Source organism: Moschus berezovskii, chromosome 21 (assembly GCF_049115385.1).
Source record: "Moschus berezovskii isolate FMDL1 chromosome 21, NW_MosBer_1.0, whole genome shotgun sequence".
NCBI classification, from domain to species: Eukaryota; Metazoa; Chordata; class Mammalia; order Artiodactyla; family Moschidae; genus Moschus; species Moschus berezovskii.
This window is the reverse complement of record NC_142480.1, coordinates 4,394,065-4,412,666: the sequence shown is the minus strand read 5'-3', so window position 1 is coordinate 4,412,666 and position 18,602 is coordinate 4,394,065. Positions and strand designations below refer to the sequence as shown.

Here is an 18,602-nt window from a genome sequence, read left to right as displayed (position 1 = left end):
ACGTCCATCGAGTCGGTGATGCCATCCAACCATCTCATCCTCTGTCATCTCCTTCTCCTGCCTTCAGTCTTTCCCAGCATCAGGGTCTTTTCCAATGAGTTAGTTCTTCGCATCAGATGGCCAAAGTATTGGAGCTTCAGCTTCAGCATCAGTCCTTCTAATGAATATTCGGGACTAATTTCCTTTAGGATTGACTGGTTTGATCTCCTGCAGTCCAAGGGGCTCTTAAGAGTCTTCTCCAACACCACATTTCAGAAGCATCAATTGTTTGGCACTCAGCTTTCTTTATGGTCCAACTCTGACATCCATCCATGACCACTGGGAAAACCATAGCTTTGACTAGATGGACCTTTGTCAGCAATGTAAGTTTCTGCTTTTTAATATGCTGTCTAGGTTGATGCAGATAGATCTGAAACATTGGGAGTCAGTTTTATTGATCTGAGTCAATCTCAAGTATAAGGATGTTCTTTCTGTCTAGAGAAAGCAATCTGTACATTATGGGAAAGCTATACATTTCTCAATGATTGGATAAATGAAATGTAGAGTGTAAGACGAATCGCGATATGTTTTCCCCCCTTTCTCATGGACTGTGCTTTGCATTGTTCAGAATGGGCACATTTAAGCTGACTAAGCATTATTCCATGGTGGTGCACCTTAACGATTACACCTCCGTGTTAGGTGCACAGAGACCAATGTGAGTAATAATCAGTTTTTTGTCTCGGTTTGTTCATTTATTTTTGTTGCTTTGTGCGTGTGTGTGTGTGTGTATTCACTGTATTGGCAGAATGTTCCATGCAGAATAACAGAAAGCCAAGTCTAGCTCAGTGATAACTATTGAAATTTATGACACATTAATCGATTACTGCATAGGTGAAAAAAAGCATCTAATTTAAAAGAGGTACTTTGTTGTAAGAATGATCTATTTATACCTTAGGAATATCATGACTTTTCTATAGTTTTGTGAATAATAGGATTTTTAAATTATTACTAGTGAATTACTTAGTCAATAAACAGAATTGAACAAAGAGTGGAGTTTCAGTCATGGACCAATGATGATGATCGTTTCGGGAAGAGTCCTAAACGATGAAAACATGGCTAGAACTCTGAGGTCCATTATACAGACATCAGTACTATTTTCCCTCTGATGAGAAACTGTCTCTTTTGTGAGGTTGCTGAAATGTAAAGAGATCATATTCTTGTATTCAAGTGTTACAGTAAGAATAATTCTGTATGTATCATCTCCTTTTTAAAAATTGTGCTGATAAAATTAGTAGTGAATTTGTGATTCATAAATTAAACAGAGATGTATTTGAATAAGATGGACAGTAATGGATCGATGGTGACTCCCTGAGGCGTGCGAGTTGTGTGCAATGAATACGGGTCTGGAGCTCTGAGGTTTGATGCAAATGAGATCAAGTCCACTGACCTGTGTGAAGTGACCTTTTAGGTAGTGGTTAGGAAGATACAAAGATATTTGTTTTGGTTATTATCACCATGCATTTTTTTCTATTTTTATAATTGGATCAATGAAGTAATCAATATACAAATGTATAAAATAAAAAAAATGATGAATATGTAGCTTTTTCAATTATTAAAATATGTGGTTAGGCAGAAATCACTATTATGTATATATATTGAAAAGACTGATGATCAATAACATATCTTTATGTTATGAGGGTATTACCTCTTTGGCTCAGGGTGATATAGAAAGGGACAGGTATTAGTTACTGGCTGAGTCAGTTGCAAGATTGACATTTAATTTATTAAGGGGAAAAACAAATCTGAGTATGGTTTGGTTAATGCCTCAGTTACTATGCGAAGGAACAGGCAGCCTCTTGGATCAATGGGAAGACTGTCTCTGTAGCTCTCCCACCTCGTGTGTTTGTTACTTTGTAGGACGGGTGTTCCTGATCCTCCAACTTCTGTTGTGCTCAGTTGTGACACCAACTCTGATAGGGAGGAGACTAAGGTGAACAATGGACAAGGTTGTTGTCTTAGATTGGGTGATTTGTCTGAGGGTCCTCATGGTATTGTTAAAAAGTATTAAATTATTCAAAAAAATTAGTTCAATGATAAATAATCAAGAACGATTATTTCAAATAATTAATAATGGGCAGAACGGAGGTCGAAAATTGGTTGAGAAAGACTCCTTTTGATAACTGATCCTGTAAACTGAGGTTAGGGGCACTGAAGGATCTCATTCTTGGGATACTTATCTTTATTATCACAATTATTATTTTTATTAGTGGTAATAACTATTATCATTATTAATTGGAGAAGGAAATGGCAGCCCACTCCAGTATTCTTGCCTGGAGGATCCCACGGACAGAGGAGCCTGGTGGACTGCAATCCATGGGGATGAAGAGTCAGACGCGAGTAAGTGACAAACACAACACAACAACCATTATTATATACTTATTATTATTTATTCAATGATTTAATGAAAACAAATCTGGAAATGAACAAAGAAAAGAGACTTAATCGTGGACCAGTGACGATGATCGTGATGGGAAGAGTCCTAAATGATGAAAACATGTCTCAGACTCTGAGGTCCAACCCAGAACGCCAGTAATATCTTCCTTCTGGTGAAATTGTTTCTGTAGAGATATCAGGAATATAGGTAGGTTATAGTCTTCTTTTGATTTCATAGACTTAAACTTGTTACTATTAACGCATCTCTGAAGAACCATTAAACAAATGTAAGAAAGTGCAGCACTGTCCAAATAGGAACATATTGAGTGAGACAAAAGATACCATAATAAACTCTGAAAACGCTGAATCATATTAAATAAATGAGTGAGGGTCACGTCTTTGACCACGATTAGATAGAAATGCATGAAAGTAAAAATGTGAGTCACTCAGTTGTCTCCGACTCTTTTGACCGCATAGAATTTAGCCCTCCAGGCTCCTCTGTCCATGGGATTCTCCAGGCAAGAAATGGAGAGGGTTGCCATTTCCTTCTCCAGGGGGTCTTCTTGAGCCAGGGGTTGAACCTGGGTCTCCTGCATTGCAGGCAGACTCTTTACCCATTGAGTCACCAGGGAAGACCTAGAAATGCACAAGAGACAGTTTAGTAGTTCTGCTTCAAACTAAAGATTGAGTTCTTTTGTGTTAACAAGATTAAAAGAATATAAACAGAAAGGAAAAGTAATACAGTCCTAAATACTGAGTAAACGAAGCAGAGAAAACAAGGATCGGTGGTTATTAGGTGTCAATATTGTCATTATCGTCTGTGTTCTGTCCTGCTCAGAAAGAAGCCGGTACAGATGATTTAGCATCTTCCATGGACAGAAGCCCTGGGGTTGCCTTTGTATAATAGGAAGGTGGAGATTAATGTGGCTAATAGTTGACATTCTCTGTTTTTTTTTTTATTGAAGTAATTTACTGTATTATTGTTGAATATAAGTAAAGAAATGTTGAATATAAGTAAAGAAGGCAGCTGCATCGGAGTGTTGAATTATGGATATATGAGCTATTGTATTGATGAATGTATATATGGAAAACAGTGTATTATTGAGGAAGATACATTAAAGTAATAGTACTTCAGTGTACACCTGGGCTCTTTTTGCTTTATTTTTTCGGATTGTCTTGCTAAATTTATTAATGGATTTTTATTTAACCAGTAAAGATATAGAAATATGTGCAGAAAAGTGGGGACCGATGTTGGATCGATGATGATTTCTGGTCATCATCATTATGAATCATATGCAATGAAAGTGTGTCTGGAACTCTGAGGCCCAATATTGGATTAAGCTTGTCCATTCACAGCAGAGAAGATATTGGTAGAATTGCCTCATTTTATTGTCATCTCCTTTGCCTTATACTCCTCAGAATGGGTGTACCTGGGCGGATGGGAGCATCTTCCATGGTTACACACTCTCTGGTTTCGTTTGCGTTGTAGGTATGTTAAGACCATGTAAGTAATGGCCAGTGTTTCAGTTTGAGTGGTTTATTTAAGGATAGTCGGTAGTTCAGTCGCTCAGTCGTGTTCCACTCTTCACGAGCCCGTGCACTGCAGCTTTCCAGGCTTCCCTGTCCATCACCAACTCCCAGAGCTTGCTCAAACAATCGAAGAAGGGAAAATGCCATGTTAAGTATCAGATTGACATGAAATATTATCTTTATTAATCTATACACATATCTTTGAGGGCAGTTTTGGAAACAGAGTTAGTCTCTGGAAAAGATTTTTGAGATAGATATTGAGGATATTTTAGTTTATTTTTCATTTATGTGTATTTAGTAGCAAATTTATAAAAACCCAAATGTTTATAAGAATGAAAAATGTGTTTTCCTGGGCTCCGTGATGATGACTGGTAGCAGATGAGTCTATATAAGGAATAATATATGTCCTGATAATGACGTGCAACAAAAGCCTAGTGTATTTCTTTATGTGGTTCATGGGGTCGCGAAGAGTCGGACACGACTGAGCGACTAAACTGAACTGAACAGATGTTGAAATATACCCAGTACAGCTATTGTTTTCATCGATTTGTATTTATTACTATTAAGAGATCAATTTTAGAACCGGTAAAGAAATATAAATAATAGGTAAAGAAAAAGGTAAAGAAATAATAAGTAAAAAGGGTGAAACCTTGTCTAACTATAAACAGGTAGTGAGGCAAGAAATACTATTAGTGAAATTGAAAATACTGAAACTCGGTCAGGAGAAAGTGGCTCACCAGTGTATCTTTGACTAAATATTACATCAATACAGATAATTGAGAGTCACTTACAGTATTATGGATTTGTCTCAAGTTTGTTGTTGTTCATTTTTTTAAGAGAAAAATAGATCCGTTATGAATAATTTATAAATACTTCAATATGTGAGTAAATGAAATGTGGACATCAAGGATCGATGGGCATGTACTTAAACTATTTGTTTTTGAATCATTAACTGTTTTCTACTTTGCAGACCCTACACCCTCGAGCTGATTTAAGCAGGGGTAGCGTGGAAGGGACCTCTGTGTCTGCATCTCTGTTGGAGCACAGAGGCCAGTGTGACTAGGAGTCCATATCTTGTGTCCTTTCTGTGGTTTGTTTCGGAGCATCTCATGTATTATTGAAGAGTAACATATAATAGGAATCGCCATAAGCAGCCCAGGGATAAACACTGAACTGACATGTAACAGAACAACACAGGGTATAAAGAAAGAGATTTATTGGTATGAAAATGATTCTCTACATAGAAGAGTGGTTTCGGGGTTTTTTTATTTTTATTTTTGCTTTTTGCAAATAATTGAGTTTTAAAATTATTAGTGAATTAATGAATTAATAAATAAACACCATAGAAGTGAATGAAGAACATAGGTACAACATTGGATCAATGATGGTTTTTAGGTGCGTGTATGAGTCATGTGCAATGAATACGTGTCTGGAACTCTGAGGTCCAATACAAATGGCGACCCATTGCCTCTGTTCCAGGTGACCCTATAGACACCTGTCAGGAATATACAAGTATCTTGTTTTATGTTCATACATTTTCTTTTTATGTTTACAATTGGATCAATGAAATAATATATAAAGATGAAATTGGTGTAACTGTTCAACCATAGAAACATGGTTAGGCAAGAAATTCTATTAATATACATTAAAAACAAATGTAAATTAGGAAATTTATGGTACAGGAATGTTATTCTTTCGCTAAGAATGATATAGTGATTGATAAGTCAATTGTTTATGTTCTCTATGTAATGTGTCTATGATCTGTGTCCGTGTCAAAATTGATATTGTTCATTTACTTAGGAGAAACTGAAGTATAAATGACCCCAGTTCACTACCTACTTAAATGACTAAATGAAACATGGAATTCAAAGACTAATTAAAATAATATCTTGACGTCTTTTTTATCTTCTAGTTTATCTTCTCCTCCTTAGACTGGTCACCATAGGCTAGTGTAAGCCTTCCTCGTGGTCATGAATTCTGTGGTTGCGTTTGATGTGTTAAGGGTTAGGAGAACAACGTGAGTCATAGTCAGACCTCTTCTTGATTTTGTGGTTTTCATTTTTGTAAGATTTTCACTGCATTCTTTAAATTCTATAAAAAAAAATGATTGTGAACCATGGCCAAATAGTAGAAGTAGGGTTAATATGAAACATTATATTAATGCATCTGGGTAGGAAACTTTGAGGTCAATTGATGACAGTTTCTGTGGGAAGTCATTCTATAGACAAATGAAGTTTTTGTGACCATGAAGCACTTTTTTTTTTATTGTTAATAGTGAATGGATGATCAGTAAAAGGTGTTGACGTGAAGGAAGGTAACGAGGACAAATATGGACAAATAATGATGACTTGTGGTATGAGTCTTTGATGAGGATCACCACAGGTCAACACAAAAAATCTAATACTTCGCTCTGTTTTGAAGTGATCCTATAGGGAGTTTTGGGCCAGGGCATCTATGGGGATCATGTTCTTAGTCTGTGTGCAGTAATATCTAAAATTATTATTATTAAGAAATCAATGGCAGGATAAACAAATATGTAAGTGAATAAATATGAAACAAGGAAACACTGTTCATTGTAAGTATTATAAAGAAATCTGATGACATAAATTGGAATGGAAAATAAAAGAATCAAGTGTACATGTCTTTGAGTGAGAATAATAATGATGATCGTCATTTACTGATAAAGTTACAATGTTGATATTTGATTTATTAAGAGCAAAATAAATGAGCATTACTATAAATTAATAAATGCCTAAATGACTATGCAAATGAATTGTGAAAACTCTGAATCAGTGGAGAGAAACTCTCCACATTTTTATCATCTTGTCTGCTTGATCCGTTTGAGAATAGACGCTGGAGCTGATTTTAGCCTCTGTTGTTACAAAGATTGTGAGACCAAGGTGAGTAATGGTCATCATTATTGTCTTGGACTGGGTCATCTGTTTAAGGGTATTTATAGTATTATTAGAGAGTATTCAATTCATTAAAAAGTTTGTCATGGCCTAATGATAAATATGAAGTACTGTGTTGATTAATCAATAATGAACATGATTGAGGTCTATTAAATAAAAGGTTTAGTCTATGTGGAAAAAGATTCTGCCAACTGCTGTTAGGCATATTCTTGATCTTGTCCTAGAGCTTTTATGAACCATGTATTATTTTTATTTGTATCAATGCATTCATAATTTAATCAGTACAGCATACAAATGAAGAGGAATAGATCCAGTCATGGACCAGTGACGATGACTGATAATAAAGGAGTCATGGGCTATGAGAAAATATGTGTCTGAAACTCTGAGGTCCAACATGGAACAAAATTAGTCTGTTCCTCTGTTGAAACTGTTTCTGTAAAGAGATATGAGACATATACAAAGATCATATTCTTGTATTGATTGTGATCAATATTGGTCATATTCTTGTATAGCCTTCGATTTCTTTTTAATAATGAAATTAGCTTCCCTCACAGCTCAGTTGATAAAGAATCCTCCTGCAATGCAGGAGACACCAGTCTAATTCCTGGGTCAGGGCCATCTGCAGGAGAAGGGATAGGCTACCCACTCCAGTATTCTTGGGCTTCCCTTGTGGCTCAGCTGGTAAAGAATCCGCTTGCAATGAGGGAGACCTGGGCTCGATCCCTGGGTTGGGAAGATCCGCTGGAGAAGGGAAAGGCTACCCACTCCAGTATTCTGGCCTGGAGAATTCCATGGACTCTACAGTCCATGGGATCACAAAGAGTTGGACACGACTGAGCAATTTTCACTTCATTAGACATATATGAATAAATTCGTTAAAAAAACAATAGGATGAAACGTTGTGCAATTAGGAATGTATGTTGTGTAGCAAAAGGTGTTAATGAAATTGAAAACATTGATACCTATTCAGAAATGGTGATTGTGTCATAATTTATTTTACTGTCTGCTCTGTGCTGTGCTTCTCAGAACAGATGCATCGTCCACCATCATGAGCTCTCCGGTTGTCTGTATATAATAGGAATACAGAGATTAATGTGAGTAATAATGAAGTTGCTTTCTCGGTTTCTGGGTTTTTTTTAAGTTATTCATTTAAAAGTGTGAAATATATTTAGAGAATGCAGCTCTACCTTAGTGATAAATATGGGATAGAGTTAACATTGCATTGATGTGTATAAGAAAAACTGAGGATAATTAACAAGAGATATCATTGTGAGAATAATTCTATATATAGATTGCTGCTACTGCTAAGTCACGTCAGTCGTGTCCGACTCTGTGTGACCCCATAGACGGAAGCCCACCAGGCTCCCCCGTCCCTGGGATTCTCCAGGCAAGAACACTGGAGTGGGTTGCCATTTCCTTCTCCAATATATAGATTAGGGACACAAAAAGTATTCTTGAAATTTTGTGAATCATAACTTTAAAAATTATTATTAGTGAAATTATTATTTGATCAATAAAGCTATAGAAATGATTGAAAAAAGGGGGCAATATTAGATCAATTATGACCAGTGTTGATGTATGAGTCATATATATGTGTGCCTGGAAGATGGTGCAACATGAAAAATTCTACTTTATAGTCTCTGCTTCAATTAACCCTTTCAACTAAGGTCAGGAATGTATGAGGAGAAATAGTATCATTGGGAAGATCCCCTGGAGGAGGGCATGACTACCCACTCCAGTATTCTGACCTGGAGAATTCCATGGACTGTATAGTCCATGGGGTCGCAAAACGCTGGACACAACTGAGTAACTTTCACTTTCCTTATTAATGAATTAATAAACAGATATAGATGTAAATGAAGAGGAAGTTGACCAGTCACTGCCTAGTAATGATGTCTGGTGTGTGAATCGCATACAATGAATTCTATGTGTCCAGAAGTCTGAGGTTCAATGCAAAAGAACTCATTTATTCCTATAATTTAAATGACTGTAGATGGATTTCAGTATCACACGGTGACCTCTTTCTTCGTCTTTGTGCTCATGAATTTTAAGAATATAATTATAAATGAATCAGTGGCAGAATAAATTAGCAAATGTGTAAATGAATAAAGATGAAGAGGGTGAAACATCGTTCATTATTAAATATTTAGTCAGGAAAATGAATATTAACATATTGGAAGAGATAATAAAGTGGACTAAATATATTATGTCTTACCTTAAGCGTATTTTCAGGGGTAAGTAGTAACCAGGAATTGCCCTGAGTCAGTTGCATGTTTGATGTTTATTGTACTGAAAGAAAAAGAAAAGTTACTATGAATTAACAAGCACTTAAATGGCTCCATACATGGAGACTGGAAACTGCATCGACGGGAGAGGAGACTGACTCAGCTTGTTGATCGTTTTGTCTGCTTGGTGCTCTTCAGTGTGGACGCACCAAGCTCGTCTCGGGTTCTGTCCTGGTCGAGATTCTGTTGCTGTGGTAGGAAAGAGAACATGGTGAGTCACAGTATTCAAAGATATTATTTTGGTTTCAGTTATTATTTGAGTAAAGACAAGCCTGGTGGGCTACAGTCCACAGGGTCACAAAGAATTGAACATGGCTGAGCAGGTACACGCACACACACACACACACATGCACACACGTGCACACACATACACACACATACACACACGTGTACACACGCACGCATGTGCACACACACGTAGTGTATATGGGAAAAGCTTCTTTACACAGAGTTCAGTAATATTTAAGGATCTCATTGGTGTATTTTCTTAAATAATGTGATTTTTATTAATATCCATGATGAATGATTTAGCTGATATAAATGTAACACGAATACAACGAGGGTCTAACATGGATCGTTAATGATGACCAGCAGCATATGAGATTTGATCAGCATACACAGTTATGAATGAAGCAAAATTGGGACAATATTGAATCCGTGTCCCCTGGAGGAGAAAGTGGCAACCCACTCCAGTATTCTGGCCTGGAAAATTCCATGCCCAGAGGATCCTGGAGGTCTACAGTCTATGGGGTTTCCAAGAGTCGGACACGACTGAGCACACACGCACACAAATAACCTAAATGTCCGTCACCTGGTGACTAGACAAACGTGGTATGTCTACGCAGTGGAGTACTATTCAGCAAGAAAAAGGAATACATTATTGCTAATCTATGACTCTAAAAAGGAATACTGGATCAATGATGAGTCCTGGTGATGTATAAGTCATGTACTGTAAACTAATCAGTATTAAATGACTGAGTCTAGGAAAGATGGAATTCAAACAACCAGTAGATAGACGGTCTCAAACTTTATTTTTTGTTCTTTTTTGTGCTGCTCAGAGCGATCACTCCTGCACTGATTTTAGCATTCTGCCATGGCCCCAAACTCAGTGGAGTCTTAGCAGCAGGGAGATCAGTGTGAGTCATAGTTAAGTTCATGTCTCGGTTTGGTTGGTTTGTTATGGTCAGTGCATTGTTAAGATGTAGGAAATATAATCAAAGCAGGGCAACTGTAGTCCAATAACATGGGTTGATAGGCCAAATTGTGTCAAGGCATCCGTGTGTGAAGCACTGAGGTCAATTCAAGAAACAGGTCTCGTTGCTGGGAAATGATTTGATTGGTAGATCTTAGGGATATCAAGGTTCTCATTTTGCTTTTTTTCTGATTCATGTATATTTCTTTTTAGTTATAAGTCATAACTTAATAAATCAATAGGCAGAATATAATGAGGAAAAGGGACCCCCCAGGTGGCGCTAGTGCTATAGAAGCCCCCTGCCAATGCAGGAGACATAAGAGACATGCATTTGATCCCTGGGTCCGGAAGATCCACTGAAGGAGGGCGTGGAAACTTATTCCAGTTTTCTTGCCTGGAGAATCCCACCATCAGACAGGCCTGGACGGCTAAGTCCATGGGGTCACAAAGAGTTGGACACAACTGAAGCAACTTGGCACTATGAAGAAAAAGATTCTGTGCTTAAACCTTTGCTAATGACTGGTGGTGTCTGAGTCAAGGATGATGAATAATACTTGTTTGCGTATCTGAGGTCCACCATGAGAAGAAATCTAATCTGTGGCTCTGTTGAAAATGATCCTATAGACAGTTTTTACAAATATTTGACTATCCTGTTCTGGGGCTTTTTTGGGTCACAGATAATGATTATATTAGTATAAGTGAATTAATGCATGAAGGTTTAGCCAGTAGGAATAAGTGAATAAAAACGTGGCCAGGCCTAGAGCAGTGATTGCATCCGTAATGGAGCGCGTATTATTAACCTATTTTTGAGGAGTTCGTATTCACATTGCTTATCTTTCAGAATGCAGCACATAGAGACCGATGTATGAGTTGTCAGTTTCCCGTCCTGGGGTGTCTTTGGTCTACTGGTTATTTGTTTTATTACTAATTAGGAAACATGTTTATAAAATTAAATAGAAGATTAAGCTCTGTTTAAATTAAAGAAGGACACTGATAAAAGTTTGTTAGGCAGCACGAGCTATTGTGCTCACAGAATTCCATTACAGAGTTACACTGTCTGTTATCAGTTTGGTAATGAGCAATGAACTGCGCATGTGTTAGTATTATTCATGCTATGGCATTGAGCGTGTGCAATTTTATCATTAGAGTGCATAAGTGAATAAGTTAATAACAGTCAGTCGCTCAAAGGGACAAAGCGTGGGCCAGTAATGAGCACGTCTTGCAATAATTATGATTTAACCAATTCCACTCAGATGATGTCCCTCTTAGAGCAGAAATTCTGTCTCTTGCTGGTTTGGGTAAGAAGAATATTGAGAGACTTCCCTCATGGTTCAGTGGTTAAGACTTCACTTTCCAATGCAAGGGGTGTGGTTTTGATCCCTGGTTGAGGATCGGAGATTCCTCATGCCTCATGGTAAAAAATAAGAACCTAAACAACAGAAGCAATATTGTAACAAATTCAATAAAGACTTTAAAATAGAGCCCACATCAAAAAGAATCTTTAAAAAATGTTTAAAAAAATTTATCATTGAACTAATTAGACTAAAAGAGGGCTTAGCTTTCTGCCAACTGAAGCAAGTGGCACACCCAAAGTTTTCAGATTAATCTAAACTTTCTCACTCTGCATCCATTAGTGTATTAGAGCAAAGTTGAAACCTAGGCTGCTTCATTATTTTTAATACTTGTTTTGTGCTCCGCAGAGTGACTCCTCATAGGTAAATGTCATGTCTCAGAAGAAGCCTGTAGGCCTGTATAAGTGGTAAACAGAGTTTTCATCCTTGGGCGGGTAGTCTGTTATATTACAGAACAATGGATAAAAGGCTACATCTGGACACAAAATTTTAAAAGACCAGAGATGAGAATGAATTACACATTAGGATTAGGCTGTAACCTAATACAACTGTTGAGTTGTACGTTTTTAAATATCATCCTAGAACCACACCCCTTGCATTGGAAACTGAAGTCTTAACCACTGGACCAGGAAGCCAGAGTAGTTTCCTGTTTGGGGTAATGTCATTTAGACAGAGAAGAGACATAATCAGTATTCTTGCTCTCGATCAGTGATGAGTTCTAGTTTGTTAAGAGAATTGGAAATAAATAACAAAGTAAATTAGTCAAAACCTAAATAGCAAGTCAGTCAAGGGGAAAACATGGATCAGTGGAAAGAATTTTTTTCCTTTCCATATTTCTCTATTTGGGGACAAGAGATATTCTGTCATTTCATTTAACATTTTATTTTATAAAAGAATGTCTATTCATTTCTCCTTCCCCATCCCACCCCCTGTTTTTTTTTTTTTGTTTTTTGTTTTTGCTATTTCCTTTGTCCTTCACAGAATGGACATGAACTACTAATCATTCTGTAATATCAAGACCTTCATGGTTGAAGGTGAGTAATAGCCAAGTTCTTGTCTTCATTGGGGGAACCTGTTTAGGATATTCAGTGTATGGTTTGAAAGTATGGGATACATTTGATGGCTGTTCCTCTCACTACTTTATACCTTGGGTAGTGGGGTTTTAGTCCATCATAGAGCAAGCAGATTTGTTTTCACCCAGAGCACCATGCGGATGGCTTGCCTATCTGATAGTGACTCCTGGTTTTTGCAAGTCGAACAGTTGAAAAAAAGGAAGGACAGGCTATAACCAAAGAAGGTCGTATAAGGACCAATGATAAGATTGTGCTGTCCACTGAGGTTCATGATGAATCTGATTCAACACAACCGGCATCTTTCACAAAATGAAGTTCTAACCTCTTATCAATGTCGGTAAAGGGCCCAGAGTCTCTTGTCTGTAAGATTTATAGTTCTTCTGTTGGGTGGTTCATTAAAGGGTGCTTATTATGCTATTAAAATGAACTGAATACATTAATTAATAAAATGGAGGTCCATTCATTCATAGAGCCAGAGATGAGAATGTAGTATAAATGATTGTTTACAATTAATTGTTGTCATGGCTACCTAGTGTTCACGAAATTAAAACCCAAATCCAGGCGTTTTCATTTGTCAACATCTCTTCATTCCACAGGATGGATGGACTATAGCTCATTAAGTTATGCTCCAGCCATGAAGAGCTTTGCCTAATCCATCTGGGGAAGGAGCACGCCATCATGCCATGTGAGTAATAAAGTTCTTGGTTTGGGTGGTTAGTTTGTGGGTTTCCACTGTGTCGTTAGAAAAGAATAAATGTAATTAAAATTAAATGCCATGCATAGACCTATGATAAGAATGTGTTATGAGCCAAAGTTTATGATTAACACAATTTAGCACAAATGAGATAAAAGAAAAACAAACTGAGCTTTCCCATTCATTTCAAAACTGACATGTCCCCTTTTATGTTAGTCCCACTCCTCTCTTGATGATGATCTAGGCCATTGCTCATTTAGGAAGTCAGAGTTACATTTGTTGAGTAGGACAGAGGATTCATGGCTGTTCATTGTAACATCTAAAAATCGTTCAAATTAAATGCTGAAGGGCCACACCTGGACCAATGATGTGAATGGAATGCATCTGAATGAAAATTATGATCAATCATGTTCGGAACCCCTGAGGTCCATGGTGAGAAGACAGTTAGTGTATGACTCTTGGGGGAATCATCTCAGGCTGTTTGAGAATCTAGTTGAGAGAGTTCATAGATATTGGCTTTATACTATCTGTAAATAAATGAATGGATCAATAAATATGTTGAAAAGAAAAGAGGTCAAAACACAGACCAACTTTGAGGATATTTATAAAACAAGGAATATAATTACTTCAGTTCTGAAGTTAGTTTCAGTTCAGTTTGAAACTTCGCTTCTGAAATGTAATTACTTCACTCACTCAATCTGAAGTACGTTGGTCCATTAAGAAGACACGCATCAAGTTGTTACCAGCGTGTGTGAGGCACAGCTAAGTTAAATATATGTCCTTCTCTTAGTTTGAAGTGGGTTTGATTCATGAAAGAAAAAAATTAGGATTAAAGAAATGGTTAACTAAATGAATGAGTATAAAATATGAGCCAATGATCAGTGAATGTCGTTCTTTTTTTCTTCTGTTTTGTGCCCCGGAATGGCTGCACCTTGGTTGTTTTAGTTATTATTTAATGATGATGATCTTAACTGTTACCTATGTGGTCAAGGAGAATATAGATCAAAGTAAGTATGAGATTAAGTTTTTATTCTTGGTTTGGTCATTTGTTTATGGATGATGAGTATATTTTTTAAAAATAGATGGTTTCATGCAGTTATAAAACAAATCAAAAATTATGCTGGCACCAAGGATAAGAATTTGTCTGAGAAACGTCATGGTTTATTCATTTTGCAAAAGGAAAATAAAAAAGATATTCATTAGAAAATAGATTTAATGCTACCTCTTAGAGTAAAAAGGGCATAGATGAATTCTAGACTTAGTCAAAGGTATTATTCTTGGGTTGGTTATGTTTTCCTTGGGTCTTAAATAATTAAACAAATTAAAGATAAACAGGCTAGTAAAATCACAGTGGCCACTCATGATCAATGATGTGATTATTCATGAAACAAAGATTTGTTTAATTCAACTGTTTACCAGTCTGTTTAACGGGTACACAGAGACTTAATAGTCACAGTTTACCCTCTTGTTGATTTTTTTAGTAATTTATTTTTAATTGGAGGGTAATTGATCTACAGTATTGTGTTGGTTCCTGCCATTTGTCAACATGAATCAGCCATGTACACCCTTCCTCTTTGCCTTCCCGCCCATCTCCCCCTCCACCCAACCCCTCTAGGTTGTCACAGAGCACCGAGCTTGAGCTCCCTGCCTCAGACAGCAAATGCCTACTTCCCTCTTGTTTAGAAACAGATTCTTTGCTATTGATTTTATTTTTGAAAATGAGTACCTGACTAAATTCATAAATAAGTAAAATTCATATATAAAGAAAATTAAAATAACCAAGAATATTCCAGTGATAAAATTTTGTGAAGCAAGAATTGTGATCGACCCAGATTTGCTTCTCTGAGATCCATTTAACCAAGAAAATTTAATCTATCAATATTAATTCTGTGTATAGTGAGGACATAGAGGTTAAAATATTCGTTGAGTCCGTTCTTGTATTTTAGTGAGTTAAATCTGTGAAAAACCAAGTAAGAGGAGGACCAATGGTGAAAATGTATTTTGAAATGAGGATTATGGTTATTACAGTTCTACATTACTGAAATTTATGAAATAAAACACTTTAAAAGATATTTGTTGTAATAGAATATAGAATGTAGTTCAGGCTTCCTGGGTAACTCAGCAGGTAAAGAATCCACCTGCAATGCAGGAGGGATAGGCTATTCACTTCACTATTCTTGGGCTTCCCTGGTGGTTCAGATGGCAAAGAATCTGCCTGCAGTGCAGCAGACCTGACTTCGATCCCTGGGTTGGGAAGATTCCCTGAAAGAGGGCATGGCAACCCACTCCAGTATTCTTGCCTGGAGCATCCCATGGACAGAGGAGCCTGGCGGGCTGCAGTCCACGGGGTCTCACAGAGTCGGACATGACACAGTGACCAAGCACAGAACAGAACAGTGTACAGTTCTGCTCTGCATGTTTCACTGAAATTATTTGGATATTTTGCATGCTGAGATCATAATTCATTACTTGAATTATTTTGTTACCCTGTCTCAGGGCAAATATTAGTGATCTGATTGGAGGTGATTTCAAGAGGTCCCTATACTCTACATTTAAAATTTTTTCTGGCACTTGGTATCTGAGAGAGTGCAAAAATAACCAATATTAGGGTAATAATTTCAGCTCAGGAAGGATAGATCCAAATCCATGTCAGACTCTGTATTAGTCATGGCATTCATATCTAAATCAGATCTAGTTTCAGCCATCAGGTAACTCTTTGGGATTAGGTGGGATTAGTGATAAATATAATAATTCAATATAAGGGCAAATACATGGGTTTTCCAGAAGCACAGAAGGCTAGACCTCAGTGACATATCATGTGCTTTATAAAAGAGAAGATGCCTGAGCCAATGACCGAATCCCTGGTCTGTAAGATCCAGGACATTAGGAATTGCACTCCTTGTTTGCGTTGCATGTAGATCACTCAGAATATATTTGTTGAGTGAGTTGATGAATAAATCGTATAAATGATGAATGACTGAAGCAGTGAGTTAGTGAATGAATGCATCTTTGAGTAAACAAAGGGATGGAAGATTGAGTGAAAATGTGGAGTATAAGACTGAGGGAATACATTAATCATGCATTGAGTAAGTCAGTATGTGTATGTTACATTCTTGAGTGGATGTGTCTCTGTGTAGGTAAATTGTCAAGAGGTGGATGGTGAGTGACAGATAGGTCAAGCAAGGAGTGAACGAAAGACCAGTAGGTCCATGGTCCAGTGAGTGACAGATGAATGGATTAGTAAATGGGTTCCGGAGTGAGCTTACCAATGAATGGTTGAGTAGAAGCTAGTAACGAGGGGTGAATAGGCCCGTGAGTCGGTGAGGAACCAAACGAATTAATTGATGAATGAGTCAAAAAGTGAGGGAGGGAATAAAGCCAGTCAGAGGAGGACAGAGTTGAGTAATTTAACTGATGAGAACATAAGTCAGCGCATGGCAGAAATTAACGAGGGAGTGAATAGGCAAATGGATGGGGGAATGCGTATATTAGAGTTATCGAGGGAAAGGGTAATTGTTGAGTGAGTCAATGACCCAGTGAATGAGCATGTCACCCAAGAATAAATGGAGCGCTCTGAACGGAAGAGTGAGTTCGTGAATGGATCAGTAAGTGAGTGAGCAAGTCAGTGGCCCGTGTGTGACGCAGAGTGGAGCAGGTCCCACTGGGCTTCCTTCCCTGACCACTGAGCCACACCCCGGCCTCAGGGCACATGCTAACAAGCATTTGTTTACATGCCTCCACCAAGCTGACCTGCCCGGACAGCCAAGAACTGGGTCAGATTCTTCTCTGTCTCCGCAGGGCCTTCCCAGCCTGAGCCTAGGAGGCGCCCAGTAAATTACTGCTGAATGAATGAACGGAAAGCTAAAAATACACGTGCTTTTGTGCAACTGGGATGGCCCTTCTGAGAATGACAGGGAGCCGTTCCACGGGGAGGTGGTGGTGTGTCAGCTGGTCCGCGGTGTTCTCCCACCCGCGTGCAAATTCTCCCTCGAGTCCAGCTTCCTGCGTCCAGTGCCAGACAGTGAGACAGGATCCTGGCAGTTCCGACTGCCCTGGACCTTGGCCCATCCTTGGGCAACGTTGGCTCGGACTGGTGGAATGGAGGCCCTGGGTCTTCCCGAAAGCTGCCCCCGCCTCTGCCAAGACAGGAGGTTGAAAATAACACAGTCTTGTTTTTGTGCCTCCAGTGAGGGGGACCGCTCCTTTGCTTCCTCCTGCTTTCCAGCTGTGGGACAGTGGGTTAGACGGGGAACACCCTGGACCTCCAGCCTCCCCAAACCTCTTAGACAAGGATAATGATACCTCCCTGGCTGGATTGTCCTGAGAATTAACCTTGTCTGTGTGTGTGTGTATGTGTGGTCAGTTCCACAGTTGTGTCCGGCTCTTTGTGTCCCCATGAACTGTAGCCCGCCAGGCTCCTCTGTCCATGGGATGCTCCAGGCAAGAATACTGGAGTGGGTTGCCATTCCCTCTTCCAGGGGATCTTCCTGATCCAGGGATCAAACCCTAGTCTCTTGCATCTCCTGCATTGGTAGGCAGATTCTTTACCACTAGCAGACACCTGGGAAGCCCAGTCTTATCTAACAGAAGCTTATGAGCCTCTTCTTACCTAACATAATACCTGTCCTGTACGTACTGTGGTACCAGGGAGGGAAGAGATGCCTTAGAAATTACTAAGGAGCTGTAATAGATGGTGTCACCCGCATTCATTTAAAAGCTCCCAAATGGATGTGATACCCATATTCCCCTGTCCCAGAAGAATGAAGAGTTCAACTGAGTTTTTAAAGAATGCCAGTTAGGATGAGCCCAGACTACTCACCTTTCAGGCAGCATAATGTGCCCTCTTCCAGGGAGAGACAACAAGAAACATGAGTTGACCGCAGTTTTGCATCGTATGGGGCATTTGCCCCAAATCCACCCTCCCTCCCTCCCTCCGCCCCTCCCATCCGCTCCTTCCCTCCAGCAGTTGTTTGTTCAGTATCTGTGGTTTATCTAACACTGACCACTCCTCTTCCTGTCTTGTCTTCACTGGCTCCTGACCCTGGATTCCATCTCCCACTCCTCATCCTGCATCCTTCCTTTGAACTGATGATGCTACTTGGTCGTCTGGCTTGGAATATAGCCATCTCCCTCACAAGGATTTGATGTTGGC

At 38.5% G+C, this 18,602-nt stretch overlaps 1 long non-coding RNA gene, 7 other non-coding genes and 2 pseudogenes across 9 annotated transcripts in view; all 10 read left to right on the top strand.

Annotated features, from left to right (window-relative positions):
* Positions 1-5,295, top strand: part of LOC129550657 (uncharacterized) — a 69,215-nt gene extending 63,920 nt beyond the window's left edge. For both annotated transcript variants that reach the window (XR_016035723.1, XR_016035724.1), the window contains exon 26: positions 189-5,295. This is a non-coding gene — a long non-coding RNA (uncharacterized LOC129550657). The remainder of the gene's footprint in view (positions 1-188) is intronic.
* Positions 1,043-1,114, top strand: LOC129550793 (small nucleolar RNA SNORD113/SNORD114 family). Its single transcript, XR_008684925.1, has one exon. It is a non-coding gene; the product is annotated as a small nucleolar RNA SNORD113/SNORD114 family (small nucleolar RNA).
* On the top strand, positions 1,330-1,401 carry LOC129550796 (small nucleolar RNA SNORD113/SNORD114 family). The gene has a single exon (XR_008684928.1). It is a non-coding gene; the product is annotated as a small nucleolar RNA SNORD113/SNORD114 family (small nucleolar RNA).
* On the top strand, positions 2,485-2,556 carry LOC129550800 (small nucleolar RNA SNORD113/SNORD114 family). The gene has a single exon (XR_008684931.1). It is a non-coding gene; the product is annotated as a small nucleolar RNA SNORD113/SNORD114 family (small nucleolar RNA).
* On the top strand, positions 3,665-3,741 carry LOC129550799 (small nucleolar RNA SNORD113/SNORD114 family; annotated as a pseudogene).
* A 21-nt stretch (positions 5,296-5,316) lies between the features above and the next one.
* Positions 5,317-5,390, top strand: LOC148774472 (small nucleolar RNA SNORD113/SNORD114 family). The gene has a single exon (XR_016035747.1). It is a non-coding gene; the product is annotated as a small nucleolar RNA SNORD113/SNORD114 family (small nucleolar RNA).
* Positions 5,391-7,171: 1,781 nt separating this feature from the next.
* On the top strand, positions 7,172-7,247 carry LOC129550787 (small nucleolar RNA SNORD113/SNORD114 family; annotated as a pseudogene).
* Positions 7,248-10,833: 3,586 nt separating this feature from the next.
* On the top strand, positions 10,834-10,908 carry LOC129550788 (small nucleolar RNA SNORD113/SNORD114 family). The gene has a single exon (XR_008684922.2). It is a non-coding gene; the product is annotated as a small nucleolar RNA SNORD113/SNORD114 family (small nucleolar RNA).
* Positions 10,909-12,800: 1,892 nt separating this feature from the next.
* Positions 12,801-12,946, top strand: LOC129550815 (small nucleolar RNA SNORA79). The gene has a single exon (XR_008684944.1). It is a non-coding gene; the product is annotated as a small nucleolar RNA SNORA79 (small nucleolar RNA).
* An 861-nt stretch (positions 12,947-13,807) lies between these two features.
* LOC148774471 (small nucleolar RNA SNORD113/SNORD114 family) lies at positions 13,808-13,881 on the top strand. Its single transcript, XR_016035748.1, has one exon. It is a non-coding gene; the product is annotated as a small nucleolar RNA SNORD113/SNORD114 family (small nucleolar RNA).
* Positions 13,882-18,602: the final 4,721 nt, after the last annotated feature.